The 24,929-nt window shown below is 34.7% G+C and overlaps 2 long non-coding RNA genes across 2 annotated transcripts; one reads left to right on the top strand and one right to left on the bottom strand.

Annotated features, from left to right (window-relative positions):
• The first annotated feature begins 11,901 nt into the window (after positions 1 to 11,901).
• Positions 11,902 to 14,920, top strand: LOC113274247. Its single transcript, XR_003322894.1, has 2 exons — positions 11,902 to 11,963; positions 13,852 to 14,920. It is a non-coding gene; the product is annotated as an uncharacterized LOC113274247 (long non-coding RNA).
• Positions 14,921 to 20,233: 5,313 nt separating this feature from the next.
• LOC113276525 lies at positions 20,234 to 23,073 on the bottom strand. The gene is made up of 3 exons (XR_003324446.1): positions 21,094 to 23,073; positions 20,557 to 20,626; positions 20,234 to 20,436 (listed from the first exon to the last, which is right to left on the bottom strand). It is a non-coding gene; the product is annotated as an uncharacterized LOC113276525 (long non-coding RNA).
• Between the last annotated feature and the right edge of the window lie 1,856 nt (positions 23,074 to 24,929).

The following is a 24,929-nucleotide window of genomic DNA, read 5'->3' as shown; positions in this document are numbered from 1 at the left end:
AAGTTTTATTACCAATCCAAAAATTTATCCTCTTTAACTAACATCTTCAACTGTTGATTTGTTGTTGCTTATCTTTCAGATGTAATTGGAAGATTGCACTCCATATCTAACATCGTCATCAAGAAAGTTGAGGAACATGATGGAACAAAAGATGTCAACATGCGAGAGATTTACATCACTAACGATGATGGGTACTACTTTTTTCATTTCAAACTAATTTAATACAGATTATAAGATCAAGGAACTAACACTTACTATTACCTGTATTAGGGGAGAGACGATGAAGATAACTCTATGGGGTGACTTAGCGACTACAATAGATGATGGAATACTTGATAGTAATGAAAATGCCGCAGTGATCATCATAGTCACTGGAACATTTGTCAAAGAGCGCATGGGTAAAAAATGCATATAATGTATACATAAACAAAAACTTAAACCCACTTACCTAATTTAATTGGTTATTATTATAAGGATAGTCAAGCTTTCCACTACACAAGCATCATGAGTATTTGTGAATTTGGATTGTGAACAAGTTCAGCAATTTAGAATGAGGTAAGCAAAACATATAATATAAATGCAGTTTATAGATAATCACAATAAAATTAAACCATACTACTGTTTACACAGGCTTGGAGAAGAAATTGGAGAAATAGAAGAGATACACCTTGAACAGGAGAAAGATCCTTTTGAAGACAAAATTTCCCTCTATGAAGCCAGTCAGATGCTGATGGACTATGAAAATACGGTAAATACAAATTTATGTTGCAGTTATACATTAACCTATATTAATTTGAAATATTTAAGAATATACGTAAATGTGATTCCGATTTGACATAGGACAAGGAGTTTTTCTGTGAAGCATCTATTGTTCGAGTCAACCAGGGAAAGGAGGGAAAGGGTTGGTATTACATAGCTTGCAAAAAATGCAAAAAACAAGTCCAAAACAAGGATGGACAGACTACTTGCCCAAGATGCAAACAGAAATTTGATGGAGAAGTACTGCCATGGTAAGGGAATAATATAAAACATGCCAATTATGTGATGTGATAAAGAATGAAACCTAATCTAATTACTATTCATTGAAACAGGTATCGGATCACCGTAAGGATCAAGGATAACGCAGAATATGCAGATTTAACAATTTTTGGATTTAATGTGGAGAAGATGCTGAAATATACTGCGGCTGAACATGTTGCATACGCTGAGCGTTGCGAGAAGGTAAGACACTTATCTACTCTTCTGATTAATACGTTTTATTTCCAAAAAAAAAAGAAAAATACAAAACTGAAATGTTACATGATTTGTAGATGGGTGAACCAGAAAAAGCTACACAAGTGTTTGATAGACTAATTGGAGAAAAGTTTGGATTTAAGCTAAAGATGACTGAAGACAACATCAAAAAATAGTCGGACAGTTACACAATTTTGAAAATTCATACTATGGTGAAAAAAAGAACATCTCCAATGAGCAATTGTGTCGGAAAACACCACAAAAAGACAAGCAACAGAAGGTCAGGCTTTTGGAGGATAAAACACGCCAAATAGAAAAGCAGCAAAAAAGAAAGAGGCTAAGGCGTATGGTAATTGAAAAGGAAAATGATGAGGATGCTCAAAAAGATGATGAAATGGAAGAGGATTTGGATGAAGAAGAAGATGATGAAGATGAAAATGCTATGGTGGAAAAAAGTAAGACCACCACTGAGCAAAAAACAAAGAGGCTAAGGCGTATCGTAGTTGAAAAGGAAGATGATGAGGATGCTCAAAAAGATGATGAAATGGAAGGGGATTTAGATGAAGAAGAAAATGATGAAGATGAAAATGATGAAAATTCTATGGTGAAAAAAAGTAAGACCACCACTGAGCAAAAAATAAAGAGCCTAAGACGGATGCTTTTAGAAGATGATGAGAATATAAATGAAAAACAAGATGACGAGGATGAAAAAGAAGGTACAGGTGATGAAAACGGAGATGAAGGTGATGAGGATGAGTAGAGTGCATATGATTCTCTGTTAGTGATTTGGGTAGGATAACTTTACTATTAGTTTCATTTTTAGTTATTCTTTCTTAGTAATTTCATTTTTAGTTTCATTCTTAGTGATTCTTTCTTAGTTCATTTCAAGTAAATGTTTGAGAACTATCTTAGTAACAGTTGTGAATTATATTTTCTTACAATAGGACACACACATCTTTACATTTTCAGCACAAATAGCAACTCAATTAACTTAGCCCCGTGCAACGCACAGGGAAGACACTAGTTAACTAATTATTAAGAGATCAACGAATTTCAATATCGAACCATCTATAGTTAACTTTGAATTAATTAAATACACCATGCAAATTTATATACGAGCATAAAAACGCAAACTACAAATGGATCCATGGCCTTACTTATCTAATACCCGTCCCTAATTAATCGAGTCATTTGTAGTTTGCACAATTATTAAGACAAGGAAAGAAGGGGAATATGTTTAAGTATTTTTTACAAGTATGCCCTTATAGATAATAACATGTAAAATTTCGAAATGATTTATCTCTTAGACTATACCACGTTTTTTTGTAAACTTTATACCGTTGAAAAACATTTTAAAACACCTACGTAACGAATATAAATATGACTATCCAATTATACATATTTCTTATAGTACTAATCAATTAAAAGGATAGTTTTAAAAACACCCTCTTGATTAGTGAAATGACTCATCTATTTGTGGGACAAAATTTAAAACCAAATAGCTTAACTAATTAGAGACGGAGAGAGTAACTAAAATTGCACTTGGTTCAAAAATCATATCCACATATACATTGATCATTTAAAAAAAATACTATATAAGAAGAATCAAAATAGAAACTAGATGAAAACACTCTCAATTAATACGATTAAAATAGAGGCAAGGTTGAGAGGTTACTAACTCTAGAACCTATACAGATAAACATGTAGAGATTCCTTCACTTCTCTACCTCTAGAAGCTATACAGATAAACATGTAGGGATTTATTCGCTTCTCTAGCACAAAATGATTCTTACAATCAAGACCACGACATCTAATCATCATCTACATCAATTTCATCACTATTTATTACTCTTTAATGTTTAATGTCTCACTTTCACTCACGATTCTCATTTTCTTTTCTTGTTCTGTATTTCGTTCACATTCACCACCTAATTTCATTTGGAAGAATTCCTTTATTTAAATACTTAAAAGAAGAACCCTGATTTTGGGCCTACTGAAATCTTACTAGGCATATTATATAAAGACAAAAAAGATTGTGAAATAGCAAAATCAGATTACTCCTTAATCCAAAATTTTTTAATGGAAAATCTTCCCTTTACGTATTAGTGTTAGTAATATTGATTAGTGACTAAATATTTTCTTTAGTGATTAAGATAATTTTCAGAATTATAAAGGTTGTTTAGATGATTTTTTGGATCATGGTTCGGCGAAACAAGTTGAGGTTCGGCTCACATCTATGAGCCGAATCTACCAATTGATGAACGGTTCGACTCACTGAATTTGTTTACTACATGCGCCGAACCTATAATTTTCAATTCCAACCCTTTTGCTAGACACTAGTTCGGCTTATATGAAAGTTTCATAGTAAACCGAACAACATCCCGAATAGCCCGGAAAAAAAATTACTGGTTCGGCTTATATTTCGAAAATCGTATGAGCCGAACATCAATTTGTTATATTTTGGGTTAAAATATTGTTATTGGTTCGGCACATATTGAGAATATCGTAATAGCTGAACCTCGTAAATGTGCTAGGTTCGACACATATTATGATTATCGAATACGCTGAACCCCTATGCATCTCTATCTGTGACTAGGTTCGGCTTGAAATTTCATGAAATTTCATGCCGAACTGTTCATATACACTTACAGGAAGCTTTTGTGAAGAACAGTTCGGCTAAAAACGCAACTCAATTTTGAGCCGAACCCAACACTGTAACGGTCATTTAATCGATGAAAAGCAACAAATAGGAGATTGGGTTTATAAAACTTACTTTCTTATCCTCATTTCCGGAGTTGGAGATGCAGTTGGTTCAATTTCTGGTTCAATTGGTGGTTGATTTTCAGTTTCTACACCTTCATCTTCAATTGGTTCTTCTTCTTCAATTGATGGATTAGAAGACGATTTGGTTTTCCTAGTCCCTGCTTTTCTTTGTACGAGTCATTATGTGGTTGAGTTTAATCGAAGATCAAATTTTTACGAATCGACAATTAATCATGATGATGATTTTTTTTTTGCAAGAGGGGGAAGAGTTCGGCTAGAGGAGGAGGAAGAAGAAGAGATGTTAAGGGAAACTGATTTTTATTTTTTAGAAAACTGATTTTAAATTTTTGTATTAAGGGTATATAGGTAATTTAACTACCCATAGGGTATCCCTTATAAGGTCACCCAAGATGGGACTATTGTTTTGTATGCCTAGAAAGATTTAGGTATGCCCAAAATCAGGGTTTAAAAAAGGAATCCTATTATTGAGGATTCATGGTATACTACCATCCTAAATGTGGATATGAGGGTGCCTAATTCATATGTGAAGTCAAATTTACCCCTACCCTATAAATAAATTTTAATTTAACTATTTATTTTAAAAAAATAATCTCCTTCTTCTTCCCTTCTCCTTCATTTTCATCAAGATCACTTGAAAAACTTAAATCTATTATTCTTTTGTCTTCTTCTTCTTCTCCATCACATCTAGATTCTCCATCGCATCGTGATGAAGATGATGACCATAAAAAAACCAAATCTATTTTTTTTCCTCTCTTCTTCTTCATCTTCTCCATCGCGTAGAGATGGTAAAAAAAAAAAACTAAGGAAACCCACCATTTATTTTTTCTTTTGATTGTCTTAAAAATTCGATTGAATTAAATCGAGTTAAAAAAAACAGTTTCCGAAGTTGTATAGCGGCTGGGAATTCATATTTTCCCAACCGTGAATCACGTATTATGGTTGGGAAAATACATGTTTCCCAACCGTCAACCCTGAACCTACCTATATGGTTGGAAAAGTAAGCACTTGATAGACGCATTTATGTGTCTAATATAGCTCATTTGTATATATTGTTAGTGCTCAATTTTGTACTTATTTGGTTATTTTATTTATTTGTAGGTGTTTTTAGAAGAATAAGGATTTGCAGCGAAATTGGCTGAAAATGCGGCGTTTGGACCTCCGTTGATAGAGTACCGGAAGCGCCCCAGAAGTGTACCGGAAGTACCCCAGAAATACCCCGGAGGAACCCCGGAAAAAGTGCGGAAAATGCCCCAGAGGACACTTGCTATACGGATCCTTGATTTTGGATAAGGGGTAACCTAATTACTAAGGGGTGACCCATTTCCAGGCAGCTGCTAAAGGGAGACCAGCCACAGATAAGGGGAGGTCAACTTCTCAAATTTAAAAGCAAATTTTGGCGGGAAAATGCATGCATCGTCTGGCAGATTTTGGTTCGATTATTGGAGGAGTTTTAATGCGATTAAACACCGGAAATCAGTTGGGATAATCCTGTTAGACCTAAACAGACCCTATGCAAGTGATTGGGCTGATCGAATTGGGCTGGAATGGCCGTGAGAAGCGATCAAAGTCCAAACAGAATATGTGTTCTCTGTGAAGTTTTCAAATATATTTAGAGATTCTGGGAGAGTTTTACGTTGAAGTAAAGTGTATTTAGTCTTGTTTAAGGATTAGGAGAATTTTGGAGCGTAAGAAATTGCCAGAAGACGCGTACAAAGCAACAGAAAAGAGATTTCTCTCTCAACTGCACGTGAAGAAAAAAGGGAGATAAACTCGGATTTAATCGAGTTATTTGGACCCTATTGGTATATAAAGGCTGGTGGGAAGTGAGAGAAAGTTTTATCAAGAAGTTTGGGGAAGTTTAGAGACCACAGAGACGCAGCAGAGAGGCTGGAAGACGAAGAACAGGAAAGCTTCCTGCTGCTGCTCGAGAAGGAAGAAGAAGACGAAGAACGGACCCTCCAGGACCGTCGTTCTTCAACAGTGCTAGCAGCAGTACACCTGCGTCGTTCTTCAACAGCAGAATACCAGCGTCGCTTATCAACAGCAGCACTAAGGTATCGTTCTTTTATGGACGCTTAAAGAGGGTCGTAGTTTCACTGTATTATATTTTTCACTCTTTTAATCATATTTTGAGCATCAAGTATGTATTTTGAGAACATGATTATCATGAGTATCTAAACCCCAATACTGGGATGATGGAGGAAGTTGTTTTTCAGCCATGTGGTTATTTAAATAATTCTTAATTCACTTTTTGCACCGATTTTAATTGATTTATGATTTCAATTAATTACTTGTGATTTTGTTTGATGGAACATGCTTAGTCCTAGGGATTCTTGATGTTCCATGCTTATCATATACAAGTAATATTTTATGGAATCTAATTTGGCAAAGATAGAGTTAATACTTGTTTTATTTTGAGCTATAATCGCCTAGAATTATTTTCTGAGCCACTTGAATATGAAACACATTGGAATCCTGAGTCCTGGTTCCTCTTGATCTTGTGACATATTGTGTATATATTTTTGTTTTAAAAATCTTTTCAAGTCCGAGCATCGAATCCGTATTTACCGCAATCGAATTATTACAACAAAATGGCGCCGCCGACGCGGACTTGTATATAGATTTGTTTTTAGGTTTAATTTTTTATTTATTTATTATTATTTGTTCCTTTTTACGTTTCTTTTTGTGTCTTTGATTTACAGGTTCGAAGTGGAATACTAAGGACTTGGGAACAAAAAGCTTAAAGCTAAAAGCTAAAAGCTAAAAGAGAAGAGAAAAAAGACATAATTTTTTTTAGGATTTAATTTATTTTTATTATTATTTTTTATTTTTTTTGTATATAGCTTTTATATATTTTTTTAGAATTTGTAAATAGGCTTTATTTTTCATAATTTTTGTAATTTTTGGACTTTTTATTTGGACTTTATTCTGGACTTTGGACATTATTTTTAAAAACCCTACGGAAGGGTTATAAATTAAAAAAAATTAAATACAAACTGTTTGCAGGGAAGGACGACGATTACTATATCGTCTCGGCCCCTCGGGTTCGCACACGGCATAGGAGTCGTGGCCCGAGTCGACAACAACGGTTCATCGCCCGTCTGGTACGGGAGGTAAGTCCAACCGAAACACCCGCGAATCTCCTGCAAGCGGGTTACTGTCTGCCTTAAGGTGATAATTGTTTGAGGACGAACCGGACTGTTTTTAATTTCCTAGTAAAGGGCAAGGCCTGGCCAAATCAAGATAAGGACTCGGATTTCATCACCGTTTCCTTCTTGCCCGCCTTAGGAAAACGAAACCAAACGCGAACCTAAGCCTAAAATTTTGAATAGAACGAGACCAATAGGGTAACGAGCTTAATAGGAAACTCGTTCGAAAAATATTGGTTGCTCTTTAAGCACATTTCAAAGTTCATGATGGTTTCTGTGAGTTGAATGCGTGACTGCGCCGCCTTGTGATAGCGGTGAGGCCTTGGGTATCAAAGCTCCACTGAGCTTCCCTCGCCTCGATTCAACTTACATTAGCTCGGATTGATTCCAGAGGGGTGTGCTCAAATTGTAACGAATTCCTTTTCGAAGGAATAGAAGCTGGTCTAGAAAACAATCTAAGTGGAGCCATCATGCTTTTTGTTTGCTAGAAATATTTAGGTTTGTTTTGGTGGAGTCGAGTCGGCCTTGTTTGTGATTGTGTAGATTCCCTGCAATTAAGAATGTCGAACTGGTATGATAGAAGCCAATACAATGAATATCGACCTGAATTTGAATATGGACATCATCAGTATTATGACCATAGTGAGAATAGTGGTTGGGGACGCCAACCTTTTCAAGGTTATGGTTCATACCATGGTGATCCCAATTACTATCCGCACGCGCATCAGTCATACGAGCAAGAAGATTATAGTACTAGTTCTTCGTCTCTAGAGGATACAATCAAACTATTGAAAAGTAGTCCTTATTATGATCCTTCAGTTCCTATTCCTTCTCTAGAAGAGACTCTTAGGAATTTAGCTGAGTCATCACGTCAGTTAGCTGAATCGACGTATAAATTAGATGAGGTGAATAACGTAGATATGGACGAAAGAACTGCAACAACAACTGAATCTGTAGAAGATATCCTCAATAGATTAACTCAAAACTTAGATCCTACACTAAGGGAACTTTCTTTGGAAGAGACCCTTGAGAGGATAGCTGAGTCGACACGTAGACTTGAGTTAGAGACGAACGAAAGTATTGCTCGAAATAACTTGAATTGCCAATATAGTGTATCCAATAATACCCTTGAGAATGAAGATACTTTTTCACATAATCAAGATAACGAGGTTATAATTGGTAACACTACTTATTTAGATAAGGTTCAATCATCTTCGTACTATTATGATGATGAGGATAGTAGTGATGAAGAATCTGAAATATGTAGGCATAGTAATCAGGAATCTAGTAATCCAATTGAGCTTTATAATGATTATATTATTTCTAGTTCAAATCCAAATAATTATTATGATTATTCACCTATTCAAAAGGACGAGGATTTGATTAGGGATTCCACCGTTTTAGACGATGTAGTATGTCCTGTTTACGAATCCGATAAAGGTTTAGAGGAACCGGTTTATCTTGAGACTACTGTTTTCGAGTCGAACGATTTAGAAACTGTAATCGATGATGGTTTCGAGGAACGGTTTTACCCTGAGAATACTGTTTCAGAGTCGTACGATTTAGAAACAATAGTCTTAGATGAACTCGTAGAGATTAATGAGGATACACTGCAATATTACAACTTAGAAGAATCAATTGCCCATTTTCAGGAATCTGATGACCTAGAAATTAGGGAGATTGTGGCTAGTCTAACTAGAGACACTGAAAACTCTAAGTTTGGGGGTGATTATCACTTTCCTAGTGCTTTACCTTTAACTCTCAGAAAGTCCCCTCACATAGGACGTGATATCCATGCCTCAACCATCTTACAAGATTATCTTCATACTAGGTTTCCCGAACCTAATGATGTCATGAAAAAAGTTCAGTCGTTAGAAACCCATCCTCTGGTTGATGTGGTTTGCCCAGGCTATGATACCCAGATTGACTTTGTTTTCCCACCAAATAGTTTTCTTCCAATTGTGGGAACGTATAGATTTCAAATGTGTTACTTATTAAGTTCTGAGACTAAGCCTAAGTACTTTAGGAAATTAGAATCGACACATTTTTTCAGAATGACCACTACTCTGACTGTGGTCAACTATGTAAGTCATACCTAATTGACTTAGAGGATCCTAAATTATTTAGGTTATTTTGTGATTCCAGGTTCTTATCTGAGTTTTTCCAGACTCTAGGACCTAATAATTTGAATCCTACCTATGAGGAAATGCATCCGAGGAAAATAGTCTATTTAGACCCCTTCATAGAACCTGAACCTGAACCGCAATTAGCGATAGTTATCCAGAAACTAGGTAAGGGCATGCTAGTCTTGTACATTTTCTTGGTTCACTGCAGTTTCCTTTTGTCAGCTCTTTTTGGTTTTAAAGACCCACAGTTATTCCGGCTATTGTTATACGGTTCGAGTTGACTAAACCTTTTCTATGTCTGGCTGAAGACTTTAAACTTAGCACTTCTTGGGAGGTAACCCAAACTCATGCAACCAGGTAATATCTTTCCTTAACTCTTTTTCTTCGAATGGTAATAGTTTCTCCTTGTTCATGTTTTTAATTTTATCTTTAGAACATTGAGGACAATGTTAGGTTTAAGTTTGGGGGTATGGGAGAAACTTTTTAGTTGCAATAAATAAACTCCAGAGCCTAGAAATTTATGCCTATTGAGGATTGCACTAACTAATCTAAGTGGATGGAAGCATTTTGATTGTAGGAGTTTGAGGAACCAATCTGATTAGATGGAAACATCTAAAGAGTCTATTCATAAAAGCACAGAGCTCAGGTGTTAGAAATAACATGATAGTTTCACCATATCTCGTTGAGTCCTTTTCACTTCTATTTTTATTTTATTTTGTTTTTAAACTATGTTTCTCTAAGTAATAGGTGGGGCCCACGATTCAAGTTGTTACCAATGCTAGGGTGAATTAGAGTGATTGAGATACCTTCAGCCAAAAAAAAAAAAAAAAAAAAAAAAAAAAAAATTGAAAAAAAAGAAAGTTGAAAAAGAAAAAGAAAGATGAAAAAAATGGTAGTTACCAAAAAGAAAAAAAAAAAAAAAAAAAAAAAAAAAAAATGAAAGAAGAAAAAATTGAGACCAGACCATTTGACCAAAAGGAATAAATTCAATAAAGTCGACCACTGGTACCCTTGTATATGCCAGTTGTGTTGACCAGAGTTAGGTTATCGACCACTGGTACCCTTGTATATGCCAGTGTGTTGATATTAGTCAGACTAGTATCTCAATCCATTAGGATAGGTTCATTTTGGCGGAGGCCTTCAGACAGATATGGGAAACGTCGTTCACTTAGTAAACATCAAAACCATCTATGTTTTCTATATCCATCTTCTTGATCTATCCATGTGATTAGTTTTGACTCCGAATATGATGTCCATAGTGCAACTATCTGAGTAGAGCTCTGTCACTTTATATGAATTTTAGTATGCTTGAGTGCAAACTCGTGTACATCAATTGGAATTTCGCATCAGGGTACTTCTTCCTGTAGTCAATAAGTATGCCAACCAAGGAGATTCTTTAGTGCCTTCCAAGGTTCTGCGTAGATAGCTAAGGTCTGGAGTACAGGTTTTGTGGGTATATCTCTGGTAAGCCCTCCCGAGACTATAACTCGGCCACTAGGGCCACCTAGGGGTTTAAAGGCTTATTGCATACGCTAAATGCAATCGACGATGCCTGCGACAGTGAGTTAGGATTTTTTGTAGTTTTGATTTGCTCGGGACTAGCAAATAATAAGTTTGGGGGTATTTGATAGACGCATTTATGTGTCTAATATAGCTCATTTGTATATATTGTTAGTGCTCAATTTTGTACTTATTTGGTTATTTTATTATTTGTAGGTGTTTTAGAAGAATAAGGATTTGCAGCGAAATTGGCTGAAAATGCGGCGTTTGGACCTCCGTTGATAGAGTACCGGAAGCGCCCCAGAAGTGTACCGGAAGTACCCCAGAAATACCCCGGAGGAACCCCGGAAAAAGTGCGGAAAATGCCCCAGAGGACACTTGCTATACGGATCCTTGATTTTGGATAAGGGGTAACCTAATTACTAAGGGGTGACCCATTTCCAGGCAGCTGCTAAAGGGAGACCAGCCACAGATAAGGGGAGGTCAACTTCTCAAATTTAAAAGCAAATTTTGGCGGGAAAATGCATGCATCGTCTGGCAGATTTTGGTTCGATTATTGGAGGAGTTTTAATGCGATTAAACACCGGAAATCAGTTGGGATAATCCTGTTAGACCTAAACAGACCCTATGCAAGTGATTGGGCTGATCGAATTGGGCTGGAATGGCCGTGAGAAGCGATCAAAGTCCAAACAGAATATGTGTTCTCTGTGAAGTTTTCAAATATATTTAGAGATTCTGGGAGAGTTTTACGTTGAAGTAAAGTGTATTTAGTCTTGTTTAAGGATTAGGAGAATTTTGGAGCGTAAGAAATTGCCAGAAGACGCGTACAAAGCAACAGAAAAGAGATTTCTCTCTCAACTGCACGTGAAGAAAAAAGGGAGATAAACTCGGATTTAATCGAGTTATTTGGACCCTATTGGTATATAAAGGCTGGTGGGAAGTGAGAGAAAGTTTTATCAAGAAGTTTGGGGAAGTTTAGAGACCACAGAGACGCAGCAGAGAGGCTGGAAGACGAAGAACAGGAAAGCTTCCTGCTGCTGCTCGAGAAGGAAGAAGAAGACGAAGAACGGACCCTCCAGGACCGTCGTTCTTCAACAGTGCTAGCAGCAGTACACCTGCGTCGTTCTTCAACAGCAGAATACCAGCGTCGCTTATCAACAGCAGCACTAAGGTATCGTTCTTTTATGGACGCTTAAAGAGGGTCGTAGTTTCACTGTATTATATTTTTCACTCTTTTAATCATATTTTGAGCATCAAGTATGTATTTTGAGAACATGATTATCATGAGTATCTAAACCCCAATACTGGGATGATGGAGGAAGTTGTTTTTCAGCCATGTGGTTATTTAAATAATTCTTAATTCACTTTTTGCACCGATTTTAATTGATTTATGATTTCAATTAATTACTTGTGATTTTGTTTGATGGAACATGCTTAGTCCTAGGGATTCTTGATGTTCCATGCTTATCATATACAAGTAATATTTTATGGAATCTAATTTGGCAAAGATAGAGTTAATACTTGTTTTATTTTGAGCTATAATCGCCTAGAATTATTTTCTGAGCCACTTGAATATGAAACACATTGGAATCCTGAGTCCTGGTTCCTCTTGATCTTGTGACATATTGTGTATATATTTTTGTTTTAAAAATCTTTTCAAGTCCGAGCATCGAATCCGTATTTACCGCAATCGAATTATTACAACAGCACTCCCAACCGTAAAAGAGTTTCTACAACTAGATTTTCCTAGAAGTAACTTGAACTTTAGGCATGGGAATCCTACCCGTAACTGTTTCTGATACTTACAAAAAAAAAAAAATCGACTGGGAGTTCTTGATTTCCTAACCGTGAAAGTAATTTATGGCTGGGAAATCTTCAATTTCGAGCCGTAAATTATTATTCACGGCTGGGTCGACAATGTTTCCCAACCGTAACTACAAAATAACCCCGATTTTTCCCGATTTTTATCTGTATTGAATCAACAAAATTGTTAATGGCAATCAAGTATAAGATTCTCCCGAGTATTTTCAAAATCATCTTACTGAATCAAAAAAAAAAAAGAATAAGAAAAATTTTGATGAAAAAAATTAGTCAAATAATTAATCTTAATTTATACACTAATCATTATTAGTTTAGTTAATCACCATAACTAACACTAATTAAATTGGGGGCATTTTTACCATTATTGAAAATATTTGGATAAGGGGTTATAAGAATTACTACTACTGACCTAATAGGATTCTAAAAGAAACTTAACATGAGTCATCTTTGTTGGTGGGACTAATGTTTGAGGGTTCAAGACACCTATCTAGCTGGATTTTCCCACTTTCTCAAGATATTATGTTTGATTATAATATTTTATTTAATTATACACTTACGCTTAAATAGGAATGTTAGAGCATTGCTCGGTTGAACCCACCAAGCGTTGGTATGTAAAGTTTGGTTGTCATATTTTAGTATCAAAACACAATTAGAGTCGCTTGATTAAATGTACTAGAGTCAACTTTGTTTCGATTAGACTAGAAAGTCTAGGAATGTTGAGACATACGAGTATTACTCTGAAGACCTGAATAACGTGAAGACGTATAGACTACAATGAAGACATCATCCTTCCACTTGAGGTTAGTGCTACTAAGTTGACTTGTTTCTATTCATATCATTGCTTTCATGTCGTTTAAGATTGAAAACATAACATGCGAGTTTATATTTAATACTTTATTTTTATTTAGATCAAAGTGTCACTGAAGAATATTTGATTACGAAGTATAACGTTTATCTTTTGAATTTCGTAAATGCCACATCGACATAATATATGTGACTCGTTACTTGATTGTGTATTGGATATAAGTGTGATTTCATCCTAGGAAACAATATTTAATTACATATATTTAAAGGAAGTTGACAAGTGTCTAATAAAGCATATTGGTAGATCATTTTAGAGGCATTTATTGTATCCCAAGTGCTTAAATGTTTTATCTTATGACAAATCTTGTATGTTGTGCATATGTCTGTTAAAGGATAATTTTGTCGGAATAATCTCATTTTCCACTATGTTATAGGTGGTTGAGTAAAAGGTGAATAAGAGAGCAGCAGTGTGATTCAAAGGAAGTGACCATGGAGGACCTGATTGCGCAAAGGAAGTGACCATGGAGGACCTGATTGCGCAAAAAATGCAAGAAAAAAGTCAAATTATGATGGTGAGGTCATAGTTCAACATGTTGTTTCAGTTCAAAAACATAGATAACCAAAAGCAAACACCTAGGCTAGGTGTTCGTGTACAACATCCAAGTACCCCTTGTTTCATTTTCCCTTATCCATCTCCATCTATCTTTCCGAAAACCTAACTCTACCAATCTCATCAACAACCAGCTCCACGTCCCTGTCAGTTTCAGTATTCAACATCAACTACTCTCTGCCACCTTCTCTTTCAATATGTCAAACCCATACCACTATCACCATCTTTCCCGGTCAGATTAGATCTTATGTTTCTGTTTTTTTTTAATCTTTATATTCATTTCAAACTATCCCTAAACTATCAACTGCATAAGAATAGGTCGGCTTATTGGTTTTCAAGAGCGACAAAATTGATTAGTAGAAATATGATGCTCCTGGAAAATACTAACAGTGGCAGCAGGGAATTGACGGCAATAGGGTGCCCGTGGTGAACACAAGCAACACGCATTGTCAAATTAGATATGAATCTGACTTCCTTGCATTACCAACAACAACATGTGATTATTTGTGAAGACAGTTTTTTGGATGTGCATGATGAGGAAGGATACATCAGTGGTGAGTCCCAAGAAAATTAAATCCCAAATATTTCTTTTCGTTTATTTGTTGGTTGTGTGGATTGCGATTTTGGGGGGAGAAATCTATGTATAAATAGGGGTTGTCATGATGTATTAAGGGAGGCAGTGAGTGTGGTTTGAAAATACTCTAATTAACTTTCGTTTTTTCTTAAGAACGGTGATAAAATCAGTTGGGTTAAATTGCTATAATAGGTTTATTTATATTTGATTCTCATTTATCAACTGTTTTCAATATGTGTTATTTACTTAACAAGGGTTGAGATGAAACCCTTAAACCATGTATAGTCAATTATATCTAAGATGTTGTTTTTATTGTTTTTTTATTGAATAAGGATAGGTTCAATCTTAGTGCTACATTATATAACTTTCACCTTGTATGTCTCGCATCCTAGGTCGTTAGAACAATCGTATAATATTGCATCAACTCATGTTAAATTGATTTCATTAATATGTGATTAGTTGTTTTGTAACAAGATAACTGATATTAGGGATTAATACCTTAGTTGATATTGAATCTTCTGTATTGAGATCCCTTTGATGAAGTGAAAGAATCGTATCTGCATCGCTAATTCATTATATGTGAAAAGAACAACTTCATTGCTGAGTGTCTAGTATAGTTTGAGTGATGAAATCAACTGCCCTAATACCATCCTATCAACTGTCACAAAGACTTTTATTTTGTTGTTGCATTTTACATTTAAATCTTTCACATGAAAAACAATTTCGTCGTTTAGACAGTCATTCGACTTAAATTAGTAGAGACTTAAGATTTCATCTCCATATCAACCAAGTCCCTTTTGGGAACGATCCGTGCTTACAATGTTCTACTTTGTGGGTGTCGTATACTTGCGGTTAATATAATTGTAGTTTTTTTTAGTCCTACCAAGTTTTTGGCGTCGCTGCCGGGGACTTGGTAGCGGTACAGTTGAAGTTTTCATCTCCCTTTTATTGATTTTAGTTAGTTTTTTATATATGTGTTTAGATTTTCTTCTTTCTTCTGTTTTAGTATAACTTAGTTGCTCAATCCATCTTTTATATAATCTGCATCTTAGTTCTGTAATATTAGCTATAGCCTTTGAATCTCCGTTTTTCAGTTTTTAGTTACATTGCTTCATTTTTTTAACTCTATGTTAGTTAGGTTATTTACATCTTTGTCCTCACATCTCATTCATGTTTATAATTAAAACGTGTGTTAACTCCATTATGTCCTGTCCATATTATTCAATTAGTGGTAGTTTAGTTTTATAGTTAATACATCACTGTGGTTCACAGTCTTTGTCTTGCTACTCTAGTTTGTTAACTGTCAGTAATAACTTTAATGGTTTCCTTGCGGTATTTACATACTTATGGTGTTATACCATTGCTCGGTTGAACTCAGAAGTGTTGCTATCTCAAGCTTGCTATCGAATTTAGTTATCAAAACTTCTAGTTTGTTAACTGTCAGTAATAAATTTTATTGTTTCCTTGCGGCATTTGCATACTTGTGGTGTTAGAGCATTGCTCGGTTGAACTCACAAGTGTTGCTATCTCAAGCTTGCAATCAAATTTAGTTTTCAAAACTATATATTGATTTCTAGTCGACAATTAGTTAAATCTCGGATTAGGATAGAAGTATATATGTAGTTGAGAATCATACATCACTGTTCTACCGTTTGAAGTCGAAGATCAACCAAATATTTTGAAGAACTTCTTCAACAAAAGGTAAGTGAAGACTGCACCTATTTCTCAAATTATATTCATCCTTTTATATATGAGACGTTGTCGCATGACTAATTAGACTATCATAAGCATATCAAGAATTTCGAGTCAAGTTTATCTTGGTAATTAGTTCTCGAAATTTATATGACTAAGCTTAATGAACATTTGTTCATACTTGATGAATTTCAGTTGAGAACAATCTAGTGCTCATAATCTAAATTGTGATTCAAGAATATCATTCGAAAAAAAGCCTGGAACAATGATATGTGTCATTCATGTTATTTGGAAATGTTTCGAATTGATCTAGAGAGAAATATAGAATTACTGTAAATTTGGATACAGAACAGTATGCATACCAGTTTCACAAACTGGGAAAATTGTTATAGGTCTGTAGCCACAGTACATGTACCCAGTACACGTACCGGCATAGCTATATGTCGACAGTGACTTAGTGGTACGCATACCCGGTATCCACACCATAAAAATTCTGTGAACTCGTGAACCTGGAATAGTACGCATACCTAGTGTATACCGAAAAAACTGTTGGTTTTTTAAACCGGTGTGGTATCCACACCCGATACGTAAATCGGAAAAGTTTTGCAAGTTCTATAACTTATATTTGTTTTAAGGGTACACATACCCGATACATGTACCATGATAAATATAGTCACGAACAAGGAAGAGTACACGTACCTGGTATACGTACTTGCTCTGTCGAATATTTTCAGATGCACGGAAATTTTTTCTGTGAGATAATTAGCATTTGAATAAATCTCTAAGAACACTATATAGACATGATTGATCACATTACAACCTATGTTTGTGACTCAAACTTAAAGTCTTAAGTGTTATATGAAAATGATTAAGCTAATAGTTCAATCGTCTAGTTTCGGATAACTGTTTATGAACAATGTCATTTTACACGATTCGATTGCGGTTCATCCTAACCAGAGTGTAAATATTGATATGTCAATCACATTTCAAATAGTTATCTAACGATGGATATTGTTTGCTTGGTTCCAAAGCTATGTTAGCTTAAACCTAAAGAAACCTATACTTTGAAAGTTTATATAAGGGGAACCTCAAGCAACTGGGATTTTTGAATTCCGACACTGTTCTTGTGTGTCCTAGTTGTAAATTAGAGTCGTCCTCTCCTTCAAACCCTTTTAGGGTTTAGCGACTAAAAGGACTACACAGGGATTCATGAATCCAGGTCCAAATCGAAAGTTTTCTTCGTATTAGACTTTGTGATTCCACAGGTTTAATACTTGTGAGGTGAATAATAATCTAGGATGCTCTTCAGAAAGCATAACCCGAATTTTGAGGTTAGATAGACTTTGTCTATTGCTATTGATTTCCAGTCTCACCTTGATCTACGATCAAAAAGGAAATCACACATATAGGCATATCTGTGGGAGGCAGATTGGTTTAAAGTCTTCAATTGTGTTGAAACAACTCTTAGGATATAAAGGATGTCATTTAAGCAATCAATTGCACAGAGTCCTGCAGGGATTCAAGAGACGTAAGGAACGCGACTGTAACTGAATTGTTGTAAGGGTTTAATTCGGTCTCAACTATATTCTAGTCTGAAGTTAGTTGGTAGTAGGCTAGTATCTGTAGCGGCTTAATATAGTTTGGTGTTCAAATATGGACTAGGTCTCGGAGTTTTTCTGCATTTGCGGCTTCCTCATTAGCAATTTTTTTGGTGTCTGTGTTATTTTTTTTCCGCATTATATTGTTTATCTTTATAATTGAAATATCGTAGGTTGTACGTAAATCAATCAAAGTAGATACATCCATCCTTGTTTGTTGGATACGACTTAATTGATTCTTGGATATTGATCTTTGGAATCGTCCAAAAACTCTCACACGTAAATCAGGTTCACAGACTTGTCTCTTTAAAGTTTCTGATTGTGAGAGAAAGAGATATAACTCTAAATATTACTTGATTGAGATTCATTAAGTTGAAATCTCATAGTTATATTTAAGTTTGTCCATACATGTTTTCTAAGAAAAAGTTGGTGGTGTATTTTGGTACCCCACGTTTTCAATTGTTATCAGAGCAGGAAAACATGTTTAAGATATAATAAGTCTATGTTTGAAGCAATCTGACTATATGGACATGATTGCAATCTCAATAAACGTACCGCCAGCCTTTGATGGAACAAATTACTTACGGTGAAAAATTGGTATGCGTTCCTTTCTACAAGCCCGTGATTTTCAGACATGGAAACTTGTGGTTATATGATATGTTCCTCCAAAAGTTGTTAGAGACCAAACCACTGTTGCGAAGCCATTAGGAGAACATAGCAAAATCGAGATAAATGCTGCAAAGCATAATTATGACGGATTAAATGCTATTATCCACGCCATAAGCCCAATATCTTCAGCAACATGTGACTTCGTGCACTGCGTATAAAGATGCTTGGGATATCTTAGAAACCATATTCGAAGGAGATACCTCAGAAAAATAAGCTAGGCTTCAAATCCTAAATTCTAATTGGGAAAATATTTGTATGACTGATGAAGATTCATTTGATGAGTTTAATCAAAAGGTGTCTGGAATTGTTAATGCATCTTATGCGTTAGGGAAGACTATTCCCCCAAAAGGACATTGTGATAAAAATTCTCTGATCTCCAGCAAGATACGAGTCTAAGAAACATGGCATCATGGAAGGAAATAACCTTGCTACACTTTCCATAAACACGTTAGTTGGAAAGTTAAAGATCTTTGATTATGAACTGCAATCCAAAGCTAGAAAGGATATTTGCGTTCAAGGCACTGAAAAACACTGAAACTCTTAAAAGTGAAAGTGTTGACAACTCTGTGAACAATCTTGTTGATCCCGATTTTTAGATGTAGATCTTGATAACTCAGTTTCATTGATCACAAGACCGTTTATAGAACTTCTAAGGAAGAGAAATATTAGGAAGAGAAATAAACGGTTCACTGGAGAAAAACATCCTACGTCAGCTAGGCCACATAATCGTATTTCTGTCAAAAACAAATATTCTAACGATACTGACGATGAGGATATGTTACTTTGCCAATGAGTGTCCAAATCGACAGAAATACATAGGCAACAAGAGTTTGGCCGCAACACATGATGAAACATCTGATCATTATGATTCCGAAGAGGATGAAGGGTCAAGTGTAACACTCTTGGCAGAAATTATTAATTTTGATGATTGTGGCATACTCATATCAATCTTGATAATTTAGTTGATGATTCTTCATCAAAATCATTGGAGGATGTAATGAACTTTTCGTATACTAATGAAAACTCTGTTAGTGTTTCAGGTACTCTTTGTTTAGCTGCTAATGTCATTCCTGAATCAATCTTCAAACCGACATGTCCTTATTGTACCATTGAGGGTCACGGACTTACAAAATGTTTCAAGTAAAAACACAAGCTAAGGTATGTCAACAAACGGAAACGGAGGGCTAATCGTTTGGAAGATGTGCTTAAACTTGTTTAGAAGTCCAATCCCTAGGTACACAAAGTTAACCCCTTCTTCAAAAAGATTGATTGATTTTAATGTTAAGGTGAAAACAAAGGGAAGAGTCCGGGAAAAATTTCTCGTAAAGAAGGATATTACAAACACTACACCATTTTTAGATATTAGTAACCGACCACAGTTGTTGCTGAACAGGGTCGCAATAGGCTTTTGCCGCTGCTAAACCCCCTGTCTTAAATTTTAGCAACGACATAAACTCTATTGCGAATCTTAGTCAGCAATAACGCTTGCTGTGAATAAATTTTTATTTGTATTTGCAGTTGCGATTTTTTTTAGAAACAGAAAAAAAAGAGGCTTAGAACCAAGCCAAAACTTAGATTTTAAGCCACCGCTTAATTCTAAGTCGCAACTTCATTACTAAGCCATGACTTCATTCTGTGAAACTGAGAATCCCATACAAACCATACAAACAACATGAGAAACTATCAGACATGACATATAAACCACTTTTGCAATCATACAAACTGAGAATCCATTACAAGTTTAAAAATTTACACAATCAAATGAACTTAGAATAGAATCCATGTTATTGAAGAGTTATACAATTTAGAAACAATATACCCACGCACAAATAACTCGAACACACACTTCACTTTCTTCCTTCTCCAAGCACAAGACCTGCACAATGCCCAAGTTATCAAAATACATGCTATATTGTCCATTGAATTGAAGCACAAACATAAAATCGAGTCATTATCAGGAGTATGGAGTTGCATACCAAGTGTTAATGCAAAATACCTTTGAGAAAGAAATCAAAGCATCCCTCAATGCTCCATAACTATTTTCCATCCTGAATGCAGTAACTGAGCTGAAATACGTCCACAACAAATACATCAGAAATCGGAAGTCTTTCAAGTGACGCCATTTTACATCAACCACGCTCAGTATAGATTGCAAAGCAATATATCTAAACTCGATGAGATGAATAAATGAAAAACATGAAATACTACTTGCATGATATTGCACCAAGAACTTTGTTTCAAAGTTGTATTACTAGTCATTCATAAAAAAAAAAAAAAAAGTAAGCAACCAGTACAATGACATTTAAATATGCATATAAAAGTTATACATGATATCAGACATCAGTCCTAAAGGGTGCATTGAATACAGAATAGATATCACCTCCAAGACCTTCAAGGACTAGGCATTACGTTTTAGCTTTGGATCCAATTGTCCATTATTTTTTATACCTTCCCCAGCAATTTGGATTTTGGGAAAAGGTATAAATAAACAATATATTCAAAGAAAGAAACTAATCGGTTGAATGACACAAACCTGTAGAAAAAACCTTCATGAAAGAAGTCTGTAAGAAATATCGTTGTATGAGTATCTGCCTTATTGCCGTTACAAGCACACTAATTTTCCGGTTCCAATCTGTGGCATCAAAAACAGCATCAACGCCCCCGGAAAAGCGAGAGTTGAGGGATATGATTAGATTAATAATGTTAAGCATTTAAATTATAAGAATGTGCAAAATAGAAAATCAAATTAGATCGTTTCTAAAGCATACATACAATATTCAGATATATGATGCTAAACATAAGAAAAATACGTTGGTGGAAAGTTGTGGGAGCATTACAGGTTCTGTATATATCATTTTGGTACTTACTACCCTTGGCTCAGCTGCCATGAAGTTTAAACGATAAAGGCTTCAACTATAATTAAAAACCAATAGAGAATTTTCTTCTAAAATCTGGAAAGCTTAAATTTATGACACGGAATGATTAAGAACCAATAAAGAATTTTTTTCTCAGTTCTGGATAGTTTAAAGCTATGACACAGAATTTTCTCAACTCCTACAGAATCAATAGTAGGGAATTTCCCTGTGAATTGAGAGATGAAGTTTTCAAACCAACTAGCATGTCAGATACAAAAGAAGTTCAACAAACAAACACATGATGAGTTTACGACCATCGAATTAAAGTTCTACCCCATTGGAATTTTAAAGAAAACAAACTCAGTTTCATCCAAAACCACACAACTCATACAACAACAATACTACCCACACAAGAAAATCTGCACACTCAACTCGAATTCCAGCAGCAACATCATTGTCACTTCAGCCAATTCTCGACACCATACCAAACACCAATAACACTACCACTGACTCTAACTCCAACTTCATATATAGTTCTTGATCCAAACTTCATTTGTAACAACAGTTCAAATCTCACTCTAAACTTCACATTAACTTATCATTCCTCTTTCCTGAAATCCACAACGGTACCAATACCCATAGACAAAACACCATCATTGCCCAATAACTCTGCACCTCAGTTCAACACAAACACAACACAACAAAACCATTCTCTTACTCAATTTCACAACACAAGCCTAATCTGTACACACCATTCTCAACAATTTCATTAAGAGACCCAAACATAATATCATTCTTTCATTTAAACCCCAACTCAATAACCCACATCAACACCAAACATCACCAGTTATCAATTCACCCATTCTAGTACACATCAGGCCTCCTCTGTTAGTCATCTCCCCTGTAATTCAACCAAATCCGGGCTACAACCACATTTACATAAACTTCACACAACACCACCAATGATATCTAAATTTTCTTCTATCTCATGAAAAATATTCAAACACTAGGATGTCGTAACCTAATTAAGAAATAATAGGCCTTAATTCCCCTTGAATCAGAATTGAACTTCATGCAACCATTTCTACTCAAATCAGAAATAAACCCACCACCGAATCATCGATTTAGATTAATTCACACCAAACAAAAAACTCAATTATGAAACCGTAAATTACCTTGTCTTTGATTCTTCTCCGAAACATATTCATCTCATCAATTCGTCACTAACCCAAATTCAGGAAAAACCATATCAGAATCAAACTCCATCAATTTCATCTTCCTTGCCTTTTCTTCATTATCAGCTTCAATTCATCAACCTCGGTTTCCAATTCAAAACTCTAACTATCGATTCCCAAATTATTCATCAACTTTAAACTTTAATTCAGCAATAACCCTTCATTCTACATCCATTTATACTTCGATTTAGCCTATCAATTTCATACGGCTCCAAAATTCATCTCAAAACCCTAATTCTGCTTCCTTAAACATCTGTACCACTCTCAATCTTATCAACACCAGCAACAACTTCTACTGCATCAGTTCTTCCTCGTCGATTGATTCTCTCAACAGAATTCTTAAATCTCACTCACAATCGTCGGCAACAGAAGAAGGGAAGAAGAAGAGACGAGAAGAAGAAAGAAGAGAAGAAAGAAATGAAGGTATATTCTCGATCTGGTCTTGAGATAAGATCTAGGATAATACTATTGCAACCACTCTCTTCGCTAAGGGAACTCCAGGTCGGTCTATTTATGAAAAGATTATTTTGCTCTTCAAACCAATCTGATGATTACTTCTTCGTCTGGTATCTGATTGACACGTTCGAGTAATCCATTCCAAGTAACTTTTCGAGATCTATCTAACGATACTAGTTTTGTATCTATATCGTTGTTAGATTACTTCCTATTAATTAACGTTCGTGTTAAACTTAACGAGTAATTATCGATTAAGACGTCTCTTGACTAGTCTAATAACGTTGACGAGCTTGAGGATCCTTACATTCTCCCCACCCTATATATTTTCTTCCTCGAAAATCAAACCATCCTTCTGGTCTTCAAAAACTCTCCACCTTATAAAATAAACTTATCTCTTGTCTAAGCGCAAACAACAAGAAAATAAACCACAAACCTATATGACTTTCTACAACTGAAATTTGTGCCTCTAGGTTCAACTATGCTAATTTTAACATCTATCCAATAAGAAAGTCTAAGTTTCTTACAAGAATTCCTATAACGGAAACTATGAATTTTAGATTTTTTTTCTTCTCTACACTAATTTCTATTTCAATAGTTACTGGTTTCTAGTTATGAGAGAAGATACTCTATAAGCTTCTAAATAAAATTCGGGATCTTATTAGTTCACTATCAGAAGCAAGTTTTCCTTCTATATCTAGTGATACAAGAATGCAGTTTTCCTGTCTAGGTTCGCGACGCCTGACAATTCCTACCTACGTAATAAGTATCGCCCGAACACATCAGAATTACCAACCTCACTATTCCCCGGTGTTGGATTATTTAAGTGTCAACTTATTATGACTAATTAATCTCTAAATTCTATTGTAACTGGTTTAATTCTGATAAATTTACTTTGTAAAATATCTAAATATAGTTCACATCATTTTAAGCAATCTAGTCATCAAAACTTATTTTATTTTATTTTTATTTATCATTATTTTTATTTATTTATTTATTTATTTTATCAGATATAAATAATCCAATTCCGATTTTAACGTCAATTTATAATATCTGATACTTTTAACCTTGTTGTAATACTACCATATATAATTCTTAGATTCATGTATTATTTAAGAACAACTTAATGTTATTACCATTATCCAGTGTTACTATTATTATTTTGGTTTATTTTTACTTATCAAGTTCAATGTATCCATCCGTCTGTTTCATTATGTGACTTGATATAAGTAAATAACCTCTAACAATTTTTCGTAGTCGTTTGGTATTAGTATTTCATTATTGTTATTACATTTATTTCTTATTTCTTAGGCCGAAAATTTAATTATAGTTAATCATAACCCCAACTTCAATTTTATTATATCTAGATTTGATTTAATCTAACTTTACTTCCTTCAATTTTATATTATTGCTAAGTAATCCTTAAGTTGTACTATTGATATAAGTTACATTTTGCTATTACCATCCTATAATTATTGTCCAAATAATATTTACACTAACTCTAAACTTTACAGTAATTAGTATCATATAGTATTATTATTGCTTATCTTATCAAAATTTATTATCTTAATTATATCATTTTCATTATTCTTAAGTTAATAGTCCAGTTGGTATACTAAGCTTTAATCTTCTAAATATAACTTTGGATTCACGTAAAGATTGATAATTCATATTGAATCCGTATACTATGTCTTGTTAAATATTAATTTTAATATGATTTAAATTTGAGTTTGCGTAAAAATACAATATGTCTTAATAATTTGTACATAGTAAGTATCTTATTCATAGACAAATTTATTCCCTTAAATCTAATTTTGCACTAAGCA

The sequence above is a fragment of the Papaver somniferum genome, chromosome 4 (genome assembly GCF_003573695.1).
Source record: "Papaver somniferum cultivar HN1 chromosome 4, ASM357369v1, whole genome shotgun sequence".
NCBI classification, from domain to species: Eukaryota; Viridiplantae; Streptophyta; class Magnoliopsida; order Ranunculales; family Papaveraceae; genus Papaver; species Papaver somniferum.
Note: the sequence above shows the minus strand (reverse complement) of the source record. Positions and strands in the feature narration are given on the sequence as shown.